The sequence below is a fragment of the Heptranchias perlo genome, chromosome 5, assembly GCF_035084215.1.
Source record: "Heptranchias perlo isolate sHepPer1 chromosome 5, sHepPer1.hap1, whole genome shotgun sequence".
In the NCBI taxonomy this organism is placed as follows: Eukaryota; Metazoa; Chordata; class Chondrichthyes; order Hexanchiformes; family Hexanchidae; genus Heptranchias; species Heptranchias perlo.
The window spans coordinates 107,675,014-107,701,087 of NC_090329.1; positions in this window are offsets into that span (position 1 = coordinate 107,675,014).

The following is a 26,074-nucleotide window of genomic DNA, read 5'->3' on the forward strand; positions in this document are numbered from 1 at the left end:
ATTTGCTAGATATTTGCTAGTTATATAATTTTGGATTAAATGGTATTTAGGCATCTAAGACATTTGAACTGGTTTTGAAAAGGAAAAATTATTGAGAAGAAGGGTTTAAAGCCTTTAAAGAAGAGTGCATCTATAGAAATGTATTAATTAGTCTAAATGTTTTTGAAAGAAGTACATCATAAAGTGGATCATTAACCGATTTCATATAAAATGAATTTTCAATAAAATTGGCTATAAGTTGAAAAAAACGTTTCCCATTCAGTTCTGTACTTAAAGATGAAAAATTGGTACATGAGACTAAACATCATTGTACTGTGTTTCTAGTCTATCATTATAATGTAAGTACTAGATTACAACATATTGTGGGCATTTCCCATTGACACTAGAAAAAATTGCTGAATTCAAAAGTACTATTCAATTGACACTGAATTATGCTTTTCCAATTAAATGCATTTTTAAAGAAAAGAATGTGAACAATGTGATTGTAGGGATTCAAATTTTTGAAATGCCAAATTATCTATTTTGAATATTTATGGAGAAGGAGAGAGGGAGAACTAGGTGGTTTTGCTACCAAAATATCTGGTGAGGGAAACTTCCAAACATCCAAGAGAGATAGCCAAATTGCAGTTAATGTTCAATATGTCGGATGCCTTATTTTTCTAAGTTTGTATTGGTTTAAAAAAAACTAGGTCTACAATTAGTAATTTTTATAAGGTTTTGATATTTTTAAAAACATTTATTTTTACCACTTGTATATAAATCTTACTTTTAAATGGAGGTTTTTTTTAATAGTTTGAGATGAGAATTAATAACGGAAAAATTTCTTATTCAGTTGTATGCAGAGAAAAGACATCATGATAAATTAAGCCTCTGTTGCCCTTAAGTACACTTGGTGTAACACCAATCTTGGCTACTGAGAATGTGTTTGTTTTCCTTATTCAATTGAATGCATGTTTCTGCATTTATGCTGTAATTTATCTTTGTGTACTAGTGTCCAGCATAAGATACTACTCTAGATCAAAAAATGTCTTTAAATGCCTGACTGAAATTGTATGAATATTTTTTCCACTTAAAAGAGCTTATTAACAAACTTCAGTGGTCAAGTGGTTAAACATAACTGAAGTAAAATTGCTACTGATTAAATTGACCGCATTACTATTATTAAAACTTCCATATTATAGTCGGTGAATATTGGAGATCTAATATAGCTAACACAAGCACAAAATTTGAATTTACTAAAAATTTACCATTGTATGGAAGTCTTTAAGCTTGAATGTTGCACATTTTTATTAATGTTTGGAACCCCTAACGTAGCAGATATAATCCAATGATAAGTTTTACTGCAGGGACAGCAGTATCTTTTAGAATGCTAAGATGCTTTTTATGTAGTGCTTGGTTTATTTAGTGAGATTAAATCACTGAAGGTTTGGAAATTAGGAGGTGACATTTCTCCTGTCAATTTTACAAAAAAAATTGTAATTACCAAATAGGATTTACTGTTTTATATTAACGCCAACTTTTTTTGTAAATTTTAAATAAGAGTTTATAGAAATCCTGATTCAGTAATGTGCTCTATGGCAAACTTTTTTTTTTTAAAAATCAAAATTCAACTGCAATTATGTAATTTTGCTCTGTGGCTCATTTAACAGGTCATTTAAGTTTATATAGTAGCAATCTTTTTCTAACTTACAACTTTTTTTTACATTAACTAACAAATTGTACTCACTAAAATCCAAAACAGCAAAAGCTTGTTTTCTTAAAAATGAGCTTGTAAAAACATCAAGTGCTCCATACCGTAGTCTTATCATTTATAGTTTCAAAACATTCATTCATTGTTGCCAGTTATAATGGTAATTTATAAGAGTGGTGATATAGATATAATGTTTCTCTAGATTGCTGATCTATTTCTCATAGATCGGAAAATAATTTTACTTTCAACTTAATAAAGAAAGGAAAAACTACACATTATAAATGAGTAAAAATGTGTTTGTAGGTGCTTTTCTTTAAAAATCCAAAATGTTTTATCTAATTAAAATGTTGCAGATATTGTACTTTGTGTACAATTGTGCAATAAAATAATTTCATTATTCTATTTATTAAAATAAATCTTTAGCTGATTTCTGAAAAAAGACATTTTCCTAATAATTTTATAAATCAAAGAACCAGACCCTCAGCAAGAATTCCTCACGATATATAATATTTTACTGCAAATCCAATTCTGCTGCTGTTTCACTACATGAAGTGGAGGCTGGATTTGTTGATAAATAGCATTTGGTGCCTCTGGGCTACATTTTCCTGAGATGGAAAGGAAATGGTGCAGCTTATGAGTTTGGTACCTTTATATAGACTGGTACTATACCATTTTCGTTTGAGCAGTTTATTTATCTTCTGAACAAATCACCTCTAGGAAGTAGTAATCTTGGGGTTGTGTAACAATTAAAATAGTTAAACACTTGATAATGAATAGATATTTGCTATCCTCATTTAAACCACTGCGGCTTATTTATTCTGTCAGGCACGGCAAGGCAAACCACTAACCTATCCTGGAGTGATTAAAGGCCCAGCTGGCAGCCAGTCCAGAGAGTTTGCCTCCCTGTCCTTTCACTCCGTCTGCTTATAACATGTTTGATCAAATAAATCTATAGTACGGAATATGAGGCCCTCTATAAATTTAATTTAAGCTTATACATACATATAAACAACTGGCCTTGAGCCTGACTTAACTTGCACAAGTAAGGCAATATCATGGAGGTGCTCTTCCTATGACATAATGATTTTGTATGATGTCGCTGACCGGAGTGCTGAATCAAGACAGCTATATTGATCATTACTGAATCTTGTTTATTAATCCATATTTGGAAGTTCCACATAGCTTCTGGGCACTAGAAGGCTTCCAGTAAGTTGCTTATTTTTTAAAATGCTTATATTCAGTGCTTTAAAATGATGAGAAAAATATCCAAAGATCACTGCTACGACATATTTAGTTGTGATGATAATCTCATTACAATCAATACCTTTTGCTATTGGTTTCTATGAAACTGTTACTTTATTGGGGGGTGAACAGAAAATAATGTAGGGGCTTTTATAGCATGAAAGTTTTTTTAAAAATTAAATGGTGAGCAAATTAATTTGGGTTGAAAGGAGGAAGGTTACTAGATGATAAATTATAACAAGATATCCGATGAAATTGTCTGTAGAAATTAATCTAAAATGATAGTTTAATAATTGTTAGCAAAGCTTGTGATAATTTACCAAAATTAATTCTACCTTCTAGAGCAGTATGTTCAGATAGCTGCAGAAATCCATCATCCATTTTGTAGACAAGATGTAGTGCTTAAAGTATATTTGTCAATAGCAGCCGTATTTTCCAAGAAATTAGAACACACATTTGAAAAAGCGAGAGTCCATCAATGGAATCAGATATCACATTTTGTCAGGGAACCACCCCACAATTATGAAATTTGCCAAAATGTATATTTTTATTATAATACCAATTATAACATTAACCTGGAGATTAAATGTTTTAATCATTTTTTGTTTTGTTTAAATATATTTAAATTCTCCTCGTGATTTTTAAAAAACTGATAAAATGCTTGGTTGTTCAAATTTGTCATTGTGATGTGTTGCTTGAATAAAATATTTTGTCAGTAATTTATATTTGTACACTAAGTAGTGGAACAACTTCCTCCACTTAAAATACATATAATTCTGTTGTATCGCACAGTAATGAAGAAAGTGTATTATTTTAACAGTTACATCGGATTAGAAGTTGGTGGGGGAAAAATCTGTCTGTTTTAAAATGGAAACTGCATTTGTCTTTCATAGTAAAGCATGTAATGGGTTAGTATAGATACATGCATGCTGATGTCAATTGTCATTGAAAATCAAATTGAGCTGTTTATTGACATTCTGCCTCTAAAAATAGAGTCTGAGGATATGCGGGATCATCAAATTAAAGGGCATAGGTGACAAACCAGGTGGAAGGTCACTGAGCTCATTTTGAACAGGCCAGTACCAGTTTTCCCTTAGCTGAACAAAGGCTTAATTATGCAGCTTCGAAGCCTGTGATGACCAGTCACTGTGGTCAATGCAGATTGAACTGGCAGGATGCATTTCTGCTGGGAACTAACTAATTGATGTCTTAATCTTTGCCTGCAGTTTCAAACACAAAAAAAAGGCATTAAAAGTTTCCCTTTCTTAAAAAAAAAAGCACTGGACATTATAACAAGGAAAACAAATCTGTGAAAAATATACCTTGAAAAAGTTGTAATTTACAGCATCAAATATTTCTCCATGTTAGTTTATTTAACAACAAATGCATTAATAGCAAATATTGTTCCGTATTTATTCTAGTAGTAGGTCGGTAAAGTTTGAAAGGAGAAGCACAAATAAAATGTGCACAGAGAGCTACTAAAATTGCCAATTATAACCATGATGTGGAGATGCCGGTGATGGACTGGGGTTGACAATTGTAAACAATTTTACAACACCAAGTTATAGTCCAGCAATTTTATTTTAAATTCACAAGCTTTCGGAGATTTTCTCCTTCCTCAGGCAAATGTTTCAAGAGCTTGTTTCAAGACAACATTTGCCTGAGGAAGGAGAAAATCTCCGAAAGCTTGTGAATTTAAAATAAAATTGCTGGACTATAACTTGGTGTTGTAAAATTGTTTACAATTATAACCACACATTGCAGGAAATGGAATTGAAAGGAATACAACAACAAACAATTAATTTTCATTTCCTGAAAAATAAGAGGGATTTTTCTGCATGTTGAAATTGTGTTCCTGCATAAAGCAAATGGTCAGTGTTCTGGATATTGCTCTTTTAAATCTAAAATAAACACTGCCAAATGCAGCATCAGTACTTAAACATATTTGCTTTACGAATGACAGAAAGCAAAGTTTAAGGTGCCAAACATATTTAATCTGTGGTGGTAATTGTGTATCAGCGTATTTAAATGTTTTGAATCTCTTGTAAGACAATCTAGTTGTTTTATAATTACAACAGTGAATTATCATTTAAGCCATTCAAACCTGATCTTTTTGCTAGATAATCCAGTGACTAAAACACTTAATTAATTCTGTCATTTCAAAGTGAAAGTTTATTCAATAATTCTACAAATGTGAACAGTTTCATAATGCTGGTGATCTCCAAAAATATATAAAACCAGAGAACGAAAAATTGAAAATGTCATAGTACATGTTTTGATACAGATTTATTCCTGTGCAATTACAAAACGTGCAGCTTAACCTTTAAAATGTTAAATTTATATTAATTTTCCATTAAGGTTATCTGTTACAGCTTCTGCTGTTAAAGTAGGTTTAAAGATTTTGTAGTTCAATTCTTCAAAAATCCAAGAGTCACAGAAAATGGGAAATAAACATTTTAATTACAAAGAAATTATCTTTGAAAGACATTGCTATGGAATTATGACTCATACACATGAATGTATCTAGACTGTTCATCTCACTAGCTAGCATTTTTCTATTTTCTTGTTGCTCAATGCATAATTTGAAACCATTTTCTCTTTAAAGGAAGAATTCAGTGCCTATATTTGTAAAATGAACCAAACTGGCCCATATGTACATACCAATAAACAATACAATTTATATAGAGTCTAAAGGTCAACCACATGTAGACCAAAATTAAATAAAATCAGAAATGAATGTTATTTGTGTAGAACATATTTCTGTGCCAATTGTTCTTTGTTTTTCATACCCAAGTATAGAAAGTTATTAACATAATTCATTTAAAATAATATGTAAATATTAATAGTTAACTCAATTGCCAAATTATTTACATTGGTAACTGAATAAATATTGTTTCCCTGTTCGAGGTTGAACGGTATTTTTAGAAATCTCAATTTTACTACAGGTAGAAGCAAATGCAGTCTCAAATATAAAGGTTTTTGATGTTCTTGCTTTCCAACAGTTCCTTTAATAATTCAGTACATATTAAATGCCATAAGATCTATTTTTCAATTTCAATTGAGCACTAATTGTTAAGATGTTAATCTTTTTTTTCTTAAATATAGATTGCAAAAATATATCATTTAATTTCAACCACTGAGGCACATAAAGGACCACGGTTTGAGAGATTAAGTAGGAATAGTGGATATTGGCAGAATATTGAGTGTAAACTCATTTTGAAAATAATAATCATTATATACCATATTTACAGAATGCTGAAAAATTTCCAAAAGTAGACTTAGATTAACTAATCCTGGATAACCACAAGACCATGAACCAAGCCAATGTGTTAATTAGTTGAATCTGCTGGCCAAAAAAAACACATACTGATGTATGACGGTTCAGCCATTGTATCAATATGAAATACTTATACCTGTACTATATCTGGGTATATACATGTACAAACCTGTACTATATCTGGGTATATACATGTACAAACCTGTACTATATCTGGGTATATACATGTACAAACCTGTACTATATCTGGGTATATACATGTACAAACCTGTACTATATCTGGGTATATACATGTACAAACCTGTACTATATCTGGGTATATACATGTACAAACCTGTACTATATCTGGGTATATACATGTACAAACCTGTACTATATCTGGGTATATACATGTACAAACCTGTACTATATCTGGGTATATACATGTACAAACCTGTACTATATCTGGGTATATACATGTACAAACCTGTACTATATCTGGGTATATACATGTACAAACCTGTACTATATCTGGGTATATACATGTACAAACCTGTACTATATCTGGGTATATACATGTACAAACCTGTACTATATCTGGGTATATACATGTACAAACCTGTACTATATCTGGGTATATACATGTACAAACCTGTACTATATCTGGGTATATACATGTACAAACCTGTACTATATCTGGGTATATACATGTACAAACCTGTACTATATCTGGGTATATACATGTACAAACCTGTACTATATCTGGGTATATACATGTACAAACCTGTACTATATCTGGGTATATACATGTACAAACCTGTACTATATCTGGGTATATACATGTACAAAGAATTTATGTATTATTTAAAAGGTGACTTACTTTCTCCACTATGTTTGTTACCATGTGTATATGTATGTATATATATATGTCACCTTTTAAATAATCCATGAACTCTTTGAAATATTTGTTTCACTAACTAAATACAGCCAAGCTAAAGTTTTGTTTGTTTGTTTTGTTGTTTTAAATAGGGACTTCTTCTATAACTATTAAAGAACTCCAGATCATACCCACCAAATTAGCCAATGGAGTAAGTGGTGGAAAAACAATCACAAACAATGCAAGAAAGTTACATTCTTAAAATCCCACTTAGTGAATACAATCATCCAAGGAAATATATAGAACACTTATTTAAAAGAAAAATTGCATCATCTTGGAAAGTTGCATTCAATATTATCAAATGCATAAGTATTCCAAAAGTTTGTTCAGTACTTGCAGAGTTAAGTTTTCAACCCTAGTTAATTAACAGTATTAAAGCAATGCATCAGGTAATCCCATACAATGTATTACCTTTCTTTCTGACATTAAGGAAGATGGAGTTATACAAAATCAATTTTAAACAGTGACACGGAGCCAGTTAAACATTATACTGATGTGCTACCTGCAAAAATGATAAGCACTAATCACAATTTACATTAGACAGGGATTCTGCCTCAAGATCTGCTGAATGGAGTAAGACATGTATAAATATTAAGATTTAACGTTTCATTTTAGTTTAGTAAGATTTTATGTCTGAGTTAAAACTAAATGTTATATCCGAAGCCTAAACATATAGAATTTGCAAATAAACATCTGTTGCTTAAACATGTTACATGAAAGTACGTTCACAGATATTTAACCATGTCCCCTCTGGTAACTAATCATCCTATTGCAGTTTTCTTTAGATAATATCCTGTAAACATTTAATGCTGATTTTGTTAATGTCAAATGTTTCTTTGTGCAGTGTTCTCTGAACTAAAACATTTAATTTTGTAATTTATTTTAGTCATTTTGCACAATGCCTCTACAACACAGGGTCTAAAGCTAAACTTCTGACAAAGGAGAAAATTGCTTCAAGTTCCATAGTCACAGCATTCAATTTCTATATCCTGCAACTTTTAAGAAACTTCCTGTCTTTATTTTTGTTTGGTTTCACTCCTTTTAAAGCATAATTCCACTTAACAGAAATATATTTTGTCCAAAGGTTTATCCCTGTAATTATAACATTTTACAGCTTGTCCTTTTTGTTTGTCTTTTTACTCTTTTTTTTATTTTTGATTCCTCTAAGTTGGTCTATAATTCAGAATACTAATTCAGGGCCATTTACATTTGAATTATTTTGCTGTAAATTACAACTAATTAAATATTTTTTTAAAATGTGATTAAATTCTAGGTGCATGTTTATGTCTTGCTTTAAGATTTCCACATTTGATTATTTCCCCATAAAATACTGGTAGAAAATATCTTCTGAAAATTATTGAATCATCTATATATTCTAATCACATATAATTCCAAAACCTCCTGTATGCAACCAATTCTGCATATGCATGTGCCATTTGCAATGTTATCCCTTTTAGGTCGCCAATAAAACTGGACCTCATTATTTAAATATAATTTAATTAATATATACATGTCCTGGTAAGCAGCAGCAAAATAAAAACTCATAATACATTTTTTTCAGATTCACAAGAATTTCTTTTTTTTTTGTAAGCATTGTACTCTAGACATATTTCAGCCATCATGATCAATAGTGCATCTCAAAGAGTTGAAAAGCACAAAAGCAAGTAAAATGGTATAAAGGGAGTGACTTCTAAGTAATTTAATCTTTGGAGTCAGATGACTATAATGTGGTGAGCATTATTCTCACAATTTAATACTTTATTTGAATCCCCTTGATTAGATTGCATCCTTTAACTTACTCAGAGGTGCCTACTATTCTCTCATTTTAATGCAGAAAATATACTACCATCCTCAAAGGTTAGGGGAAAAGGGCAGTGAAGCAAGATCAAGATACTTGAATGGTTTGCAAACTCTGTATTTTACTTATGTAACTAGACTGACAGAACTCAACTTCTAGTAGGGCACATTGCACTGCTGCATATTTTATCACAAATACTAGCAGTCCTGCCACATAAGAAAACAGTGCAATATGCCTTTTCATTACTAGTTGCTATTAAATCCAAATTGTTTTCTTGCCCTCAACTCATCACCATTCCTGCTTAATCAAATAAACATTTCTCCAGTTTCTGAAACAATGTAGCTGACAAATTGGAGAGTTCACAATTTTTTAAAAATAAAATGCTATTAATTGTCTGGCAGCAACAAATATGCCCAATTGGTTTAACAGTCAACCGTTGGACTTGTTGATGCTAAATATTTGTAATTAAAATCAGATATGGGAAATTTTATACTATGGTTACTGTATACATTATCTAAATTAAAACTCTTGTTTTCTTCTAGGTTTGTATTCACGGTGATGTTATAGTTCAATTACTTTCTGATTTGTATGCTTCTAATGACGTCCAGTCAATATATTGGTTGCTTAAATAGCTTGAACGTTATGTTTGAGGTACACCGCATCCCAGGTTTGAGCCCCATCTGTGCTCTTAACAGTAAAAGAATTAAAATTGGCCTTAGTTCCCATAGGTTAGGGTGGCGGAAATCAGCTAGGGTTCCTGCTCCAGTGCATTATCCAGTGGCTGCTACTGGAAGTAAACAAATGTAGATAACGCATGAGGACAGAGTTGGGCTTAGCTCTAATGACCCCAGTGTTGAATAGCCTGCCTACACTCACTGTCAAGACTCACACATGAAAAATGACCACTTGGGTAAAGTGCAGGAGAATATCTTAGCAAGAAGTCAATGCCTTCAGGAGAAGGGAGGAAATTCGTGGGGCGAAAAAAACATTAGGGTGTTAAGGCTTTGAAGAAATAAATCCTAATCAAAGTACATTTAATGGCATATTCATCTCAACAACGATATTGTTTACTGAGCATAAATTACAACAAAACCATTTAGGTAGAGGTGTTACTATATTTCTTGTGTCTATAATGCTTTCTTACTAAAATGTTGAGCTTGGAATTCTGCCTGAATTTGATTGAAAGTAATAGATGACTGAGTGTACTACAAGGCATAACAGTCAAAGACTTTAACTCCCTGTAGTTCTCAGATCCCTAAATCAGTTTGCATGCATTTTTGTGTAGTGATAATAAATGTTCAATTTTTTTAAAAATGTACATTCCTCCAGAGAGTCCACAGCTGCCTTTTAAAGTGGAAAGTGGTTTATTTCTCATCACATGGCCTTTATGGAAAAATAAAATCATGAACCATGGGATAATATTGTAAGTTCTGATGTGTGATATGTTACCTTTTACTGCATATTAAATGAATTACTGCGTGATATCTGATGTACTCTATATATTATAAATTCAAGTCCAAATTCAATGTTGCAAAGAGTAAGATAATTAAAAGGTCTGATTCCGAAAACAGTTTTTTTTTCCATAGAGTAAACCTTTGAAATTAATCTCTCCTCAAGTTTGAGTCACTGGGGGCTTTTATTTGCAATACAAGTTATTTGGAAATAGAATGGCAGCTGTCAAGCTGATTTGACACACTGATGTAAACATCTTCAATCATCCTACATAGAGCATGCCTACCAACGAGGCAAAACAAAAACCTCTATAAAACAATCTATTTTATTACAGGGGGGTTCTTTTGAAGTGACCATTTTAATATCAGCGCAGTAAGTTAATGTCCCCGATTTATTTAAGTAACATATCAACCTTAGTTTCTCTTGGCTCATCTATTTGATTGCACGGTTATTATTTTTATATAATTATATATGCTCAAATATGTTAGTGCATTTAATACCACGTCAGTAATGTTTATATAGGAAACAGGCGAGTGCAGTGAACCACACTGACACACGCCCACCCGCCCACAGTACAATACTTGTGTATTTATCTCCTTTTATAGAATGGGTAAACGTCGCCATAGAAACGGGAGTACCAGGATGTATCAAATTTAAAAAGGCAATAATCCTTTACACAATAATTGATTTTAAAAATCGGCTCTTTGTGGCAATAGAATAATACTGAATTATTTGAAGTTGTTTCTACAGCCGAACAGATCATTTTATATATGCATAGTAATGTTGTGTAATTGAAGAAGAAAATCAAAGGCACGGGTTTACTCTGGGAGACGCAGAAAGAATCATAAGGTATTGCTTTGTAACCTTGGTAACCACAGAAATAAAATGGGACCCGTGCAATTGAGCGTCACGTTATTCCCTCAGATGACAGCACCAAAGTAGTATTGTAGTAAAAACTCGCACATTCTGCGGTTAAAGCTCTGTATCTTTGTCCTCCCCTCACTTTTTTTCAATGTTAAATAAAATGAGATGAAATCATTTATCGCCCCTTTACTTCACAATTCACGATTACAGGACCGATTCTGTATTTGAGCTCAAGAACTTGGAAAAAAAACTGCATCTATTATTGATGCAACAACTATTGAAGAACATCTTTGACATTTGTAGATTTCTTTTGGAGGGGGGGGAAGAGGGTGAGTTAGAGGAATAAAAACAACGGGGACTTGACGTAATTTGGGGAGAAGATAGGCAACAGTCAGAGTTACCCATTGTATTCTGAGAGGTACCGGGGGAAACGTCGGTGTACTGTTTTAATAAATATATTTCCAGCAATTTCCCAAGCAAAATGGTCACGCCGCACAAAAGGATCTTTCAACACGTTTCGAATTACGTTACGAGTGCTCGTAATCTGACTGCGAATTCGGGACACATCTCCTCCCAGATGATTCACTGGAAATTATAGATAGGCTCATTTAAAAAAAAATTTTTTTTTTAATTTGATAAAGCTGACACTGTATCTGTTGTTAAACGAGGTCGCGTGTAAATGTGCAAGAGAAGGCTGCTAACGTGCAACATACACCCAAACCAGTGTGTCCACAGCTGACCTTTAGCGATCAGGTTAGTTTTCCTTTTACGGTTTGTTATTAAATAGCAGTTGTGACGCTTTCGCTCGGTCGAGCAGCACAACCAAGGCTGTGCGCCTGAATCATTCAACTCACAACCCGGCCTGGGCTGCCGTTTCGCCTCTCCTTGCCTCAAATCATTTGAAACCATCCAGCAGTGCTGATTGAGTGAGTGAGTGTGTGTGTGTGGGGGGAGAAACCCTATTTTTGTTATCGGCAGACGGTTCTGGGGGGGAACTGGGGAATTCGATTTGCACACGGGAAAGTAAAACAAAAAGATATCTTCTGAACACACCTGACTACGCGTATAGCTTCCGGCTGATCCAATGGCTGTGGGAAAGCAGACGTCGCCTGTTACCAGGTGAGTTCCTGTATACAACATGATAGAGCCAGGCATTCTTAAAATAGCCCGGTGGAAACCCGAGCCCTCACTCAGACTGATCACACAGCACCGTCCGCCTCACCAACAGTATGTGGATTAGTCACTTTCAAAATGGGCAACAGAATTGAACCGTACACCCAATCGGTTTAAAATGATCATACTGCAGCTATCTTAATAAGCATCACTGCTCTTTTTCACAATGGACAACTGCTTATCTTTGTATCAAGTTGCGATCTTTATATTTGAGCGATCTTTTATCTTTGATCGTTACAGGCAAATCTATATTTTGTTCACGTATTCGACTTTTGAACAGGAAAAACATCACACATATATTAAACCTACAAAATGTTTTATCCCCTCAATGCACTGGTGGCATAATCTAATGAATAATGTTCAGCAAATCGGTCATTTTAAGTAAAATGCGTTTACGCATTTAAGGGGAAGCTAGATACTTATCTAGATTCGTGAGGGAGAAAGGAGTAGAAGGTTATGTTGATGGGGTTAGATGAAGTGTGGAGCACAAACACTGGCATAGACCAGTGAGGCTGAAATGGCCAGTTTCTGTGCTGTAAATACTATGTAAATGCAACTTTAACACACACACAGTCTTGCGTTTGCGAGTTAAAATGTATTATGTATGAATGAGACATACTGGAGTGGTTCAATAGGACTATTATAGCATAATCATTGCTTTTAATGCAAAAATAAGCTCTAGGACGTTATTGCACAGAAGAATCAGCTCAAGTGAGTACTGGAACGCAGGGAGTTCTTGTGTTACACTCTGCTGGTAAAATATAATCCATTATTAATAGGCTGAAAGAATATACACCTCGCTTTTGCAGTAGGGAAACAAATCCGGATGTCTTTCTCTCAAAAATGTGGCTGGAATGTTCGCTACACGATGGTATAGCGCTGGAAGCGGCGGGTAGACCCAATCTGCAGCATTATAACTTACCACAAACTGTAAATTGTAAAACACCTGGCTCTCCTAGGTGTTTGCGAATGCTCGTGCGAGAAGCTTGAATTGCACTCAAGATTTGGCACAGTTTAGTCATTTTGTCGGTCTAGTGAGAAAGGTAATCTAAAGATTCAGAAATCTTTGGGATGCAATGAAATATCAGATTCCGTCTCTGGAAACAATGACCAAATTTTTCATTTAACTTAAAAAGTTGTGAACTGCGTGCAAATGTTTCTTGTCCTTTCATGTCAAACTGAGCAAACGTGTTAATTTCCAGGTCTCAGAGAAGAGGATGAGCTCATTCAAGATGGTTTCCTGTTCAGACTCAGGTTGGTCGATCTCTTTTTAAAAAAATGTTTGCTATACATGTGTTTGTGTGCCATTGAAGGTATTTCTTAATTCTATGGTTTTTTAAAGCAGATGATCTAACTGACGGTCAATTTTCTGACCGTCCAGTGCATTCATTCCTTCATGGCATATCCTAACACTACATGTAGTCCTAAAATGCTGTCCTATACTAACTAGTTTAATAAAGTGGTGTTAAGGCGTGTACAAATGATTGACCCAGCAAAACTACATTGTAATTGACTATTAAATAATTCGCTTTTTAGCCTCGTTCAGGCTAAATTTTCATTTTCAGGAGTAGTAAACGTCTAGATAATTTTACCTAAAAGTGTAAAGTACCTTTCAAGAGATGACGACATTATGGGCAAACGTGCAATTAGTAGAATTTTTGCTGACTGAGTAAAACTGAAATTTACTTTCTCAAACGACATCACCTTCTGCGAAATTTTGAGCAGTGATGTCGTTTGGGATACTTTTATGAGTGTGGGGTTTTTCGGGGCCGGGGGGGGGGGGAGTTGAGCACTGAAACATACAGTATAAAACTTCAGACAATATCACAAACTTATCAGTGCAACAAATGTAAACTTAAGCAACCAGCTGGTGTGCAGTTGGCGGATTCCATTGATTTCTTCGCGAGTTGGTTGTGATTTCTTCTAAACATGTATGTTAGGTACTGTACCAAAAGGGGTGCTGTGTGACTTTATGGCGTTCTGACATTGGGAAGCAGTCTCGATGCAAGTGAAGATGTTTGGACCAGCCGTTGTGTGCTAGCTACTCGACTAAACTCACCCGCTGTGATGTGTTCAATAATTTTTTTAAACTTTTCGGTAAGAAAGATTGGAAGAAAAAGGAAAGTCCATTTAGGAGACGGATGTATGTGGGAACAGACTTTTGCCATAAATTATTGTCATCAGACTGCGCTGTGTCCGCAACCAAACATTACGGTTACCCTCTTGTTGCTGGTTATTGGTATTCGGTATTTGAAAACAACACATTGCATATTTTAATAAATTGATAGCGGAGACTCTCAGAAACGTGCCAATTCCAGAGATCTCTCTTGTCCCCCGGGTAACAATCTATTGGGCTACGCGGCAGCCAAAGTTGGAGGAAAGAAATCTTCTCAAACTCACTTTATAAATGGGTTCATTGGAGAGTTTATTAGGACGAAAGTTACATCCTCGCTGTGCAGCGGAAATAAGCTTAAAACTTTTGTTTTCCGTTTGTAATCTGGAATTGGAGAGGAGCTGGCGTCGTTTTTAATGTTCTAATGGGATTAGTGGTCATTACTTTAAGATTCAGGTAAAGCGACACAACTGGGATCTTAATCCAACTCCGCCTGTATGTGTAAGAAATTGAGCGAAAAGTGGCAAAGAATCAGAACTTTAAACTGCGTGGTCAAAGTGACACCCTATATAGAGCTTGGGTTGGTTTCTGATACTTATTACCCGACCGTTCATAACGAAAGGCTGAACACTTGTTACTGTGTGGAATGTGTTACCGAAAGCCTAAACACTTGTTACCGCGTGAAGTTACCGAAAGGCTAAACACTAAACGCACACTGTGAGGAGTTGAGTTGTTGGATATGTTTTGTGTGGAGCAGCCAGATCCGACCAGCAGCACTCGGTTCGGACATCCCCGACACCCACAAGCGATCGAAGTACGGTTCGGGGAGTCCTTGTATGGTCGGTATGTCAGTGAGGCCATTACAAACTACCATTTACAAGCGAGTGGGTGGCATTTTATAACCGGAGTTATACTTTTAGTTACTACGGTCCACGCCCTCACCCCCCCCCCCCCCCCTCAACTTGCCGTATGAAGACAAACGGGCTTTCCCCACCCCTTGCCCGCTGCAGTCTCCATCTGTTTCGTAGTTGCAACTGCACGGGTCGTATTCTCAGCATTTCGGCTTACCAGGTGATGAGGAACACACGGACTTATAAATGTGTGTGTGTGTATATAGAGTATCTAAAGGTGCTCCTTACTTGTCTGATAGTGTGTGGTTGTCTTGCTCCGGGCTGATCGTGGTCTTCAGCAGACACTCGGAGTCCATTGTGTTGGCTCGATTCCAGCAGCATTGACTCTCGCTCTCTCTCTCTCACTGACTCAGTCAGCTCCAAAACCAACCCCAGGCTTCGCAAAACACTGACATCACCACCTGCCAGAAAGGGATTTCCTCGAGGCGCGTCATCCGACCAACGCAGCCCTCTTAAAGAAGCAGGACCCGTTCCAACTCACTTTAAACCACACGTTTTGAGTAAGGATGGTTGGTCCATGAAAGCTATGATTTTTGAGGGTGAGGGCAAGTAGAGTCCCACCCTCATGTTAGTGGCTTTTTTGGGGGACTAAACCAACTCTCAACAAATCAAAATCGAAGTGATCTCTGTCCCTCGTTACAGCTCCTGTAAGATTATTGTAAGATTACTTTAAGATGAAAGGTGGGAAAGTACCTCCAATTTGAAGAAAATATTTTTTCTTAACGGTGGAGGTGGGGGTCCGATGTTTTCTTTAGAAGCAACAGAAAATTCCACACAATTCAACCTCCTCGAAGTTCTGTGGTCTTAGAACATGTTTGTTTTATTCTCACTTTTTAAAATGGTTACCCCTAAATCAAGGCACAATAAATTCAGTTCTTAACCAAGAAAGTCATCGGTTGAAGCTCCATTCTTGAGTGACATTTTACTTCTTGTCCTGTTAAGATAAATTGCCAACCAGACTCCATGATTTAGGGAACAACCCCCCGCCCCCCAGAAATGAATATCCCAGATGGGTATGGATGCAATATATTAGTACACAAAACATAGATTATCAGACCTGAATCCTAACCATGACTAATGTTCACACTCAGGTTTGCCCCAGATGGTGAGTTGCTGATGTTGCTTTTGCTATTGAACATTGCAACAAACAATCCAGAGATGCCTCCATGATCAATGGGAGGGAAATTGCCTGGCATTCAACCTTTCAGTTGCTTTTCAGAACCCTATGGTGTGCCGGCTGATTACAGAACAACATTCATTTTCACAGTCACCCAAATCAATGTGCAACTACCAGGAGAATGTAACTCAAAAAGTTAATTTGAAGAGTAGTCTTTAGTTGATGACGGAGCAGCGTTGGGGGTTATTAGTGTGTCACCATCCTCCTCACCCCCACCTGAAGGAGAAACTGTGATAATAGGAGGCATCATTTGGTGAGGTGTTTACAGAGGGAGGCAAATATAACTCTTCAGAATATTCCAGGTATTCATATCATATTTACTTAACTCCCCATGCTGCAGTTATAGATGTAATCAAAGTTTGGCTTCTAAACTTCTGGTAGATTTATAATCCAACAGAAGAGATGGTGTTGGTTCAAATTATACATAAAAAGCCTGAATTAAGTACTCTAATATGGTAATCTGATTATTGATAGTTTTAGCAACATCACTGTTCTATATTAGAAGGCATATGTTGTGCAATCCCTGGACAAAGACCTCCCAAAATAATTATTAACAGTAATAAAGACATTGTGTTGTACTTGTGATGAATGTTATTAACCATTTGACTGTTTAGTCTGAGGTACAGCTTCATAAGTGCAATAAAATACTCCATGCTTGTGTGGTATTTTGTTTTACTTTCCATAGTCTGAGATAATATAATTAACAGGCCTTGATGAAAATAAAATCACCAATTACCTAATGAACAGTAATAATTACAATGTACAGTTTAAACATGAGGATAGAGGCAGCTACTGCAAAGAAAATTTATGAATAGATGTCGTTTTTAGGTGCAATAAGTTTGATTTGTGATAATTTGAACTTGGGTATATATTAATGGGGTTTCAAAACTATGCTATCAAGATGAAATAGGAACATAGGAACATAGGAACAGGAGTAGGCCATTCAGCCCCTCGTGCCTGCTCCGCCATTTGATAAGATCATGGCTGATCTGTGATCTAACTCCATATACCTGCCTTTGGCCCATATCCCTTAATACCTTTGGTTGCCAAAAAGCTATCTATCTCAGATTTAAATTTAGCAATTGAGCTAGTATCATTTGCTGTTTGCGGAAGAGATTTCCAAACTTCTACAACCCTTTGTGTGTAGAAATGTTTTCTAATCTCGCTCCTGAAAGGTCTGGCTCTAATTTTTAGACTGTGCCCCCACTCCTAGAATCCCCAACCAGCGGAAATAGTTTCTCTCTATCCACCCTATCCGTTCCCCTTAATATCTTATAAACTTCGATCAGATCACCCCTTAACCTTCGAAACTCTAGAGAATACAACCCCAATTTGTGTAATCTCTCCTCGTAACTTAACCCTTGAAGTCCGGGTATCATTCTAGTAAACCTACGCTGCACTCCCTCCAAGGCCAATATGTCCTTCCGAAGGTGCGGTGCCCAGAACTGCTCACAGTACTCCAGGTGCGGTCTAACCAGGGTTTTATATAGCTGCAGCATAACTTCTGCCCCCTTGTACTCTAGTCCTCTAGATATAAAGGCCAACATTCCATTTGCCTTCTTGATTATTTTCTGCACCTGTTCATGACACTTCAATGATCTATGTACCTGAACCCCGAAGTCCCTTTGGACATCCACTGTTTTTAACTTTTTACCATTTAGAAAGTACCTTGTTCTATCCTTTTTTGATCCAAAGTGGATGACCTTGCATTTGTCTACATTGAATTCCATTTGCCACAGTTTTGCCCATTCACCTAATCTATCAATATCGCTTTGTAATTTTATGTTTTCATCTACACTGCTTACAATGCCACCAATCTTTGTGTCATCGGCAAACTTAGATATGAGACTTTCTAGGCCTTCATCTAAGTCGTTAATAAATATTGTGAATAATTGAGGCCCAAGACAGATCCCTGCGGGACTCCACCAGTCACATCCTGCCAATGTGAGTACCTTCCCATTATCCCTACTCTCTGTCGCCTTTCGCTCAGCCAACTTCCTAACCAAGTCCGTACTTTTCCCTCGATTCCATGGGCTTCTATCTTAGCTAACAGTCTCTTATGTGGGACCTTATCAAATGCCTTCTGGAAGTCCATATAAATAACATCCATTGACATTCCCCTGTCCACTACTTTAGTCACCTCTTCAAAAATTCAATCAGGTTTGTCAGGCACGACCTACCTTTCACAAATCCATGCTGGCTCTCTCTGATTAACTGAAAATTCTCGAGGTGTTCAGTCACCCTATCCTTAATTTTCCCCACAACAGATGTTCGGCTAACTGGTCTCTAATTCCCCGGGTTCCCTCTCCTTTCTTAAAAAGCGGAGTGACGTGCAATTTTCCAATCTAGAGGGACAGTTCCTGAATCTAGAGAACTTTGAAAGATTATAGTTAGGGCATCCGCAATGTGATCACCTACTTCCTTTAAAACCCTGGGATGGAAACCATCTGGTCCTGGGGATTTGTCTCTCTTTGTTCTATTTTTAATCTTGATGACTGAACGTATAATTATACTGAGGTAATGGTAACTGAGAATGCATGCATTTAATGTTGGTTTAAGTACATTCAGAAATAGGTAAATACAATTAATGAAACTGAGCTTGATATGCCAAAGTATTTTTTGGTATGAGTGTCCGATTGCATTCTTAAAATGTTAATATTCCTGTGCTGTCTGATGCTGTGCTAACTTCAAAGTACATGCTGTGGTGCATAATGAAAAAGGGGTTGAGGCTGAATGGAACCATGTATATCTGTCCTTTGTAAAATTTCTTTGCCAATTGGAACTTCTTTGTCTATTTGTAGTCTGATTTTGATAGTTGTAGTGAAATGATCAGATTTATGGCTGAGTTTAGGTAGTTTCCTAATTCAGATTCGAGTCTCAATTATGTCTGGTTTGGCTCATGTTAATGTCTGCTGATCATTTTTTTTCTTATGAGGAGGGTTGTGATGATATTCAAATGATTTCTACATTTGAAGTCCAATTATTTTAGTGGATTTTAAAATTATTTTTCCAGATAAATTAGGAAGATTTTCCAGTGGGCCTGTTTTTGTTTAATTGTTAACCACATACTGTAACTGTGACTCATGGTATGATAGTTACCCCCCATCCCCTAGAAGTGCTGACATGCTCTGACATGGTTGCTTAGGTGTCAGCACACCTCAGTTTGGTACCTTACGCAAGAGATCATTCTTCATGTGTGAGACTAAATAGTACATGTCAGCAGGCTATTTGACCATAAAGAGCATCACAGTTAAGTTCAATCCTGTACTTAACTGATGATCAGGCCCATATATTTTCCAACTGAATGGAAAGCAGAACCAGAATCGCCCATCCCACCCCAGGCCAAGGCTGCTGAGGCCAATTTCAGTTCCTTTACCAGATCCTCAGCTAAAATTAGGTAACTCGGCACTAACCATGACCTTAGTGATCTGAATAGTTCATTATCACACCAGGCACTGCACTTCTCCACTGAGCCACTGGAGGAGCATCAAGATGTTCCTTCACAACTTCCACCCATAGCTTAGTGCATAAATCCATCTCCAGTTGAGTTACTGAGCCATACATATCAGAAATGCCCATGATTAATCCCTGGTCTATGCTGAGCTAGTTGGTCTCAACTAGTTCAGGGACCACAGTTTATTAAAGATGGCAAAATACCCAGGGTTCCCACTCCTGATGATTATCCAGTGACCCTTGGTGTCATGTCTACATGTCTGTATATCAGCGAACGGCTGGCTTTATTTGCTCTAATTTTTTCCATAGATAAATCGCCTACTCATGTTCCTTTGATGGCCCAATTCGTAAAGGCAGTACTTGACTCGACAGATGAGAGGGTCCAAGTTCAGTTTCCACTCTGCTGAGTTAGCTGATCTCAGCTGGGGTGGCAGGATGAGAGAGACAAATTACTTCATTGGTCTAGGGTAGGGCAAGGAAAATTAGCTAGTTCTCTCACTCCTGAATGCTATTCCACGATCCCTGGTGCAAAGTGTGGATGGCCAGTTAGAAAAGAATCAAGCTTGACTAATATCTATTGCAAATGACCTGTCAAGACTCACTGGTTAAGCTCACGTGTGAAGAATAGCCTTTTTAGGCGAGGTGTTGGATGGATGCAGTATCATGTCCCAACATAAGTCAATACCTTTTAGGAGAGAATGGGATAAGAAAGTTAGCCAAAAAATAATAACCTGCTGATGTTCGCTGTTTAGGCTTAGATATGAAGAACAGCTACTTTGGTGAGGTATTGAAAGGCTGTTGGCATCTGTGGAACTATACCCCAGCAAAGATTGGTGCCATCAGGAGAGGAAGGGAGAAACTTATGAGATGGGTATTACTGCATGTATGGTGGAACTTAAAAGCAGAGTCTTGTTCTCAAAGACACACGTCGGTCTAATTGTCAAATGTTTGTAGAAACCATTAATGTTGGAAACAGCATTTCAGTCAACATCCGTAAATAACAACAACTTATATTTATATAGCACCTTTAACATAGTAAAACGTTCCAAGGTGCTTCACCGGAGCATTATCAAACAAAATTTGACACTGAGCCATATAAAGAGATATTAGGACAAGTGACCAAAAGCTTGATCAAAGAGGTAGGTTTTAAGGAGTGTATTAAAGGAGGAGAGAGAGATTTAGGGAGAGAATTCCAGAGCTTAGCGTCTAGGCAGCTGAAGGCACGGCCACCAATGGTGGAGTGATGGAAATTGGGGATGCGCAAGAGGCAAGAATTGGAGGAGTGCAGAGATCTTGGAGGGTCGTAGGGCTGGAGGAGGTTACAGAGCTAGAGAGGAGCGAGGCCTTGGAGAGATTTGAAAACAAGGATGAGAATTTTAAAATCGTGCGTTGCTGAACTGGGACCATTTTTTTAAAAAATGCAATCTCACACACGTAGGTCAGCGAGCATAGGGGTGATGGGTGAATGGGACTTGGTGCGAGTTAGGATATGGGCAGCAGAGTTTTGGATGAGCTCAAGTTTACAGAGGGTGTAAGGTGGGAGGCCAGCCAGGAGAGCATTGGAATAGTTGAGTCTAGAGATAACAGAAGCATGGATGAGCTGAGGCAGGAGCGGACATGGTTGAGATTACGGAGGTGAAAGTAGGCGGTCTTGATGGTAGAGCGGATATGTAGTCAGAAGCTCATCTCAGGGTCAAATAGGACACCAAGGTTGCGAACAGACTGGTTCAGCCTCAGACAGTGACCAGGGAGAGGGATGACATTGGTGGCTAGATAGAATCATAGAAGTTTACAACATGGAAACAGGCCCTTCGGCCCAACATGTCCATGTCGCCCAGTTTTCACCACTAAGCTAGTCCCAATTGCCTGCACTTGGCCCATATCCCTCTATACCCATCTTACCCATGTAACTGTCCAAATGCTTTTTAAAAGACAAAATTGTACCCGCCTCTACTACTGCCTCTGGCAGCTCATTCCAGACACTCACCACCCTTTGAGTGAAAAAATTGCCCCTCTGGACCCTTTTGTATCTCTCCCCTCTTACCTTAAATCTATGCCCCCTCGTTATAGACTCCCCTACCTTTGGGAAAAGATTTTGACCATCTACCTTATCTATGCCCCTCATTATTTTATAGACTTCTATAAGATCACCCCTAAACCTCCTACTCTCCAGGGAAAAAAGTCTGTCTATCCAACCTCTCCCTATAAGTCAAACCATCAAGTCCCGGTAGCATCCAAGTAAATCTTTTCTGCACTCTTTCTAGTTTAATAATATCCTTTCTATAATAGGGTGACCAGAACTGTACACAGTATTCCAAGTGTGGCCTTACTAATGTCTTGTACAACTTCAACAAGACATCCCAACTCCTGTATTCAATGTTCTGACCAATGAAACCAAGCATGCTGAATGCCTTCTTTAACGGAGTTTGTGGCAGGGACCAAAGACAATGGCTTTGGTCTTCCCAACATTTAATTGGAGGAAATTTTTGTTCATCCAGGACTGGATGTCGGACAAGCAAGGTGACAACTCAGAGGCAGTGGATGGGTTGAGAGAGTTGGTGGTGAGCCGGGTGCCGTCAGCGTACAAGTGGAACCTGATGCCGTGTTTTTGGATGGTGTGGCCAAGAGGCAGCATGTAGATGAGAGAAGGCAGGTTATGACATTTCGGGTGTGTACCCTTCAGGGTATTTTATTTTGGAAATATTTGTTTTGGGAGTTTTTTTTTAAATTGACATTTGCCACGAACAAACCAAATATTTCTTTGCCATACGAAGTCATCTTCCGTGGCAATGCTTATACTGAGTAAAAAGATATGAAAAGGTTTTTTTTTCAGGAGAAGGTATTTTGAGGGGGTATGGTTGAAGGTATGAAACAGGAATATTTTTGATTGGCTCAAAAGTCACAGGAACCAATTAGAAAATCATGACAGGTTTTTAATGTAACATGGGCTCGATACAAAATATATTCAAATAATAGATGATGATTGCAATTAACAGGCCTATTTATAGCTTTGAAACCAATCTTGCTTTAATCTAACTCTTGTGAACAAGGATTATAAAACTGTTGTTTGTAGTCAGTGTCAAGAATACCTGTCATAACATTTCATCATAGAAATTAATAATAGAGTTTAATTGTAGCAATAACAATGTGCTGTACAGTTTGTTACGAATGTTTTTACATTAATCATTGAAATAAACTACTTTTACCTTTTCTCGACATTGTAATTGTTCACTTTGCACTACTTTTTTAAAAAAAAAATCCTGCAGATCTCATGAAAATTATTTTTTAAAGAACACACCGCATTATAGTGTGTTGCATTTTGGCTATATCACTGTGGTGAGGCAGAAAGCAGAAGCCAGATGCTTTTACACAAGGAGGAAGGAGAGTCATTCACAGGCTGCTCTTGCAAGCACCTTATCAGCTGACTCAGAGTGGCATTAGCAGAGTTCTGATGAAGGTTCTATACCTGAAAAGTTAACTTATCTGTTCTCTCCACAGATGCTGACTGACCTGCTGAGTGTTTCCAGAATTTTCTGTTTTTGTTTCAGATTTCCAGCATCTGCAGTTTTTCTTCCAACAACTCCCTGTACAAAGAAATTCTCCTAACTTTTCTTCTCACCTGATTGGCGACAATTTTAAATTCATGATTCCTTCTTACTGGCTCCTCATCGAGAGGAAATAGTCTTTCCCTATTCACTGCATCAAAACCTTTCATAATTTTAAACACCTCTATTACATCCCTTAGCCTTCTCTGCTCTGCTAGAAGTAGTCCCAAGTCTCTTCTCATAACTATGTTTTCCATCGCTGGCAATATCCAGGTTATTGACTCTACGCTTTCCGCGGCTTTAATGCCCTTTCCATAATGGGACACTCAAAACTGCACACAGTACAGTAACTATGGTAGGCTACCGGTTCAGGTGCCAGCCTTGACTCAGTGTTAGCACTCACCTCCGAGTCAGAAGATTGTGGGTTCAAGCCCCGCTTCAGAGACTTGAACACATAATCTAAGCTGACACTACTGAGGGAGTGCTGCAGTGTTGGAGGTACCGTCTTTCAGATAAGATGTTAAACCGAGGTCCTGTCCTCCCTCCCAGGTATATGTAAAAGATCCCATGGTATTGTTCGAAGAAGAACAGGTATCCTGACCAACATTTACCCCTCAATAGATTATCTGGTCATTTACCTCATTACTGTTTGTGGGACCTTGCTATGCACAAATTGCTGCCGTGTTTGCCTACAATACAACAGTGACTGCACTTAAAAAGTACTTCAATGGCTCCTTACCCTTGCCACTGATTCCATTCCCCAACCTGGCCACAGCCTGAGGCTGAACCAGACTGTTCACAATCTCACCTTCCTATTCAACCCTGAGCTGAGCTTCCAACAAACATTGCCTATTTCCACCTCAATAATGTCACCTGCCTCCGCCCCTGCTTCAGTCCATTTGCTGCTAAAACCCTCATCCATTCATTTGTCACCTCCAGATTAAACTATTGCACTGCTCTCCTTGCCAGACTCTCATTCTCACTTCCGTCCCCAGTACTGCTAAATACCAGGTACCTACTTCCAACGAATACATCTTACGCAACACCCTGTTTATCATCCACTTTAAAAAGGGTAAGGCATAAAAATTAATAAGTACATATAAAGGACACTGAACTACAGTTTTCATAGACTAAGGGACCGAGTTGTGAAAATCAACCTCCAAAGCACAAGAAAACTGTGTAATGATGATAAGGCACTGTGTATAAGTCATTTTGGGTTTCTAACCATGTCGATGAAATCCTTTTGCTTCATTTCATACTATAAACAGAAACATTTTTTTTTATCTCCACCTGATTTGTTTCTCTCTCTTTCCAGGACATACTTCGCAATGGTAGGGTTGATTTTGAGCTAATTAGGACCATATGTGCCCTCAACCTCTCTTTTCCCCATGGCCATAGTTCAGCATCAGAGATCTCATTCTGGACATTTAAGCCCAACCCCCACTTTTCTCTGTCATATAGCTCTGGCTGTTTCATGCCCTAGATCATCAAAGTACATTTTCCTTAGATTCCTTTGTTTTTGTTAATTTGCATTCACTGTTTCAGTACATTACATAGCCTGTATCATCCTTCTGCTGTTGCTCTTTGTGTATTAAGGAATATATTCATACACTTTTCTAAAGGCTGTGTTGTATTCATTCTGTTCAAATTCCACCACCACCCGTCCGCACCATACTTTCCATCTTTCCTGCCGAGATACAGATCCACAGGTGCTGGCAGGCCTCCATGCTTCACCCAAATGGCTATTCTTTACTGTGAACCTGAATGGCAAGTGTTGGAAAGCTATTAAACTACATGGGGTGTCACAGTTGATCTTGAGCATGTCCTTGCCAGGTGTGCATGTGTGTGCATTTCCTAGGAGAGATCACTGGATAGTGATTAGAAGTGAAAGCTTTGATTTATTTTTCCTTCCTTAGCCAGTTATAGTGCTATCACTGCCTCCGATCCACGACCATCAAATTCAGGATAGGTCAGGGCGGCGGATCTGGGACCTTCCTGGTCTGGGTGACTCAGTATCACGTGATGCATTTACACAATATGCCCTTGCGACAGTCCTTGTTCAATTTTTTTTTCAAACAAATTTTGTACAATTGTGAAGGAGCCACTCTTGCCTTTGACTCTTAAAGTTTTGGATGCAAACCATGCTCTCGGATTTGAGTACATAATCTAAGCTGGCATTTCCAGTGTAGTACACTGAGGGAATGCTGCTTTGTTGGAGGTGCCGCCTTTTGGGTGAGACAGTAAATTGAGATGGTAATCTGCTGTAGTTTAGGCGGATGTTAAAGGCACTATTTGAACAAGAGCAGATGAATAAATGGAGTTGAGGTATAGATTTTCAATGATCTAATAGAATGATGGAACAAGCTCGAGGGGCTAAATGGCCTACTCCTGTTTCTATGTTCTCCCAGTGTCCTGGCCAACAGTCTTCCCTCAACAAATACTACCAAAAACAGATTAACTGGT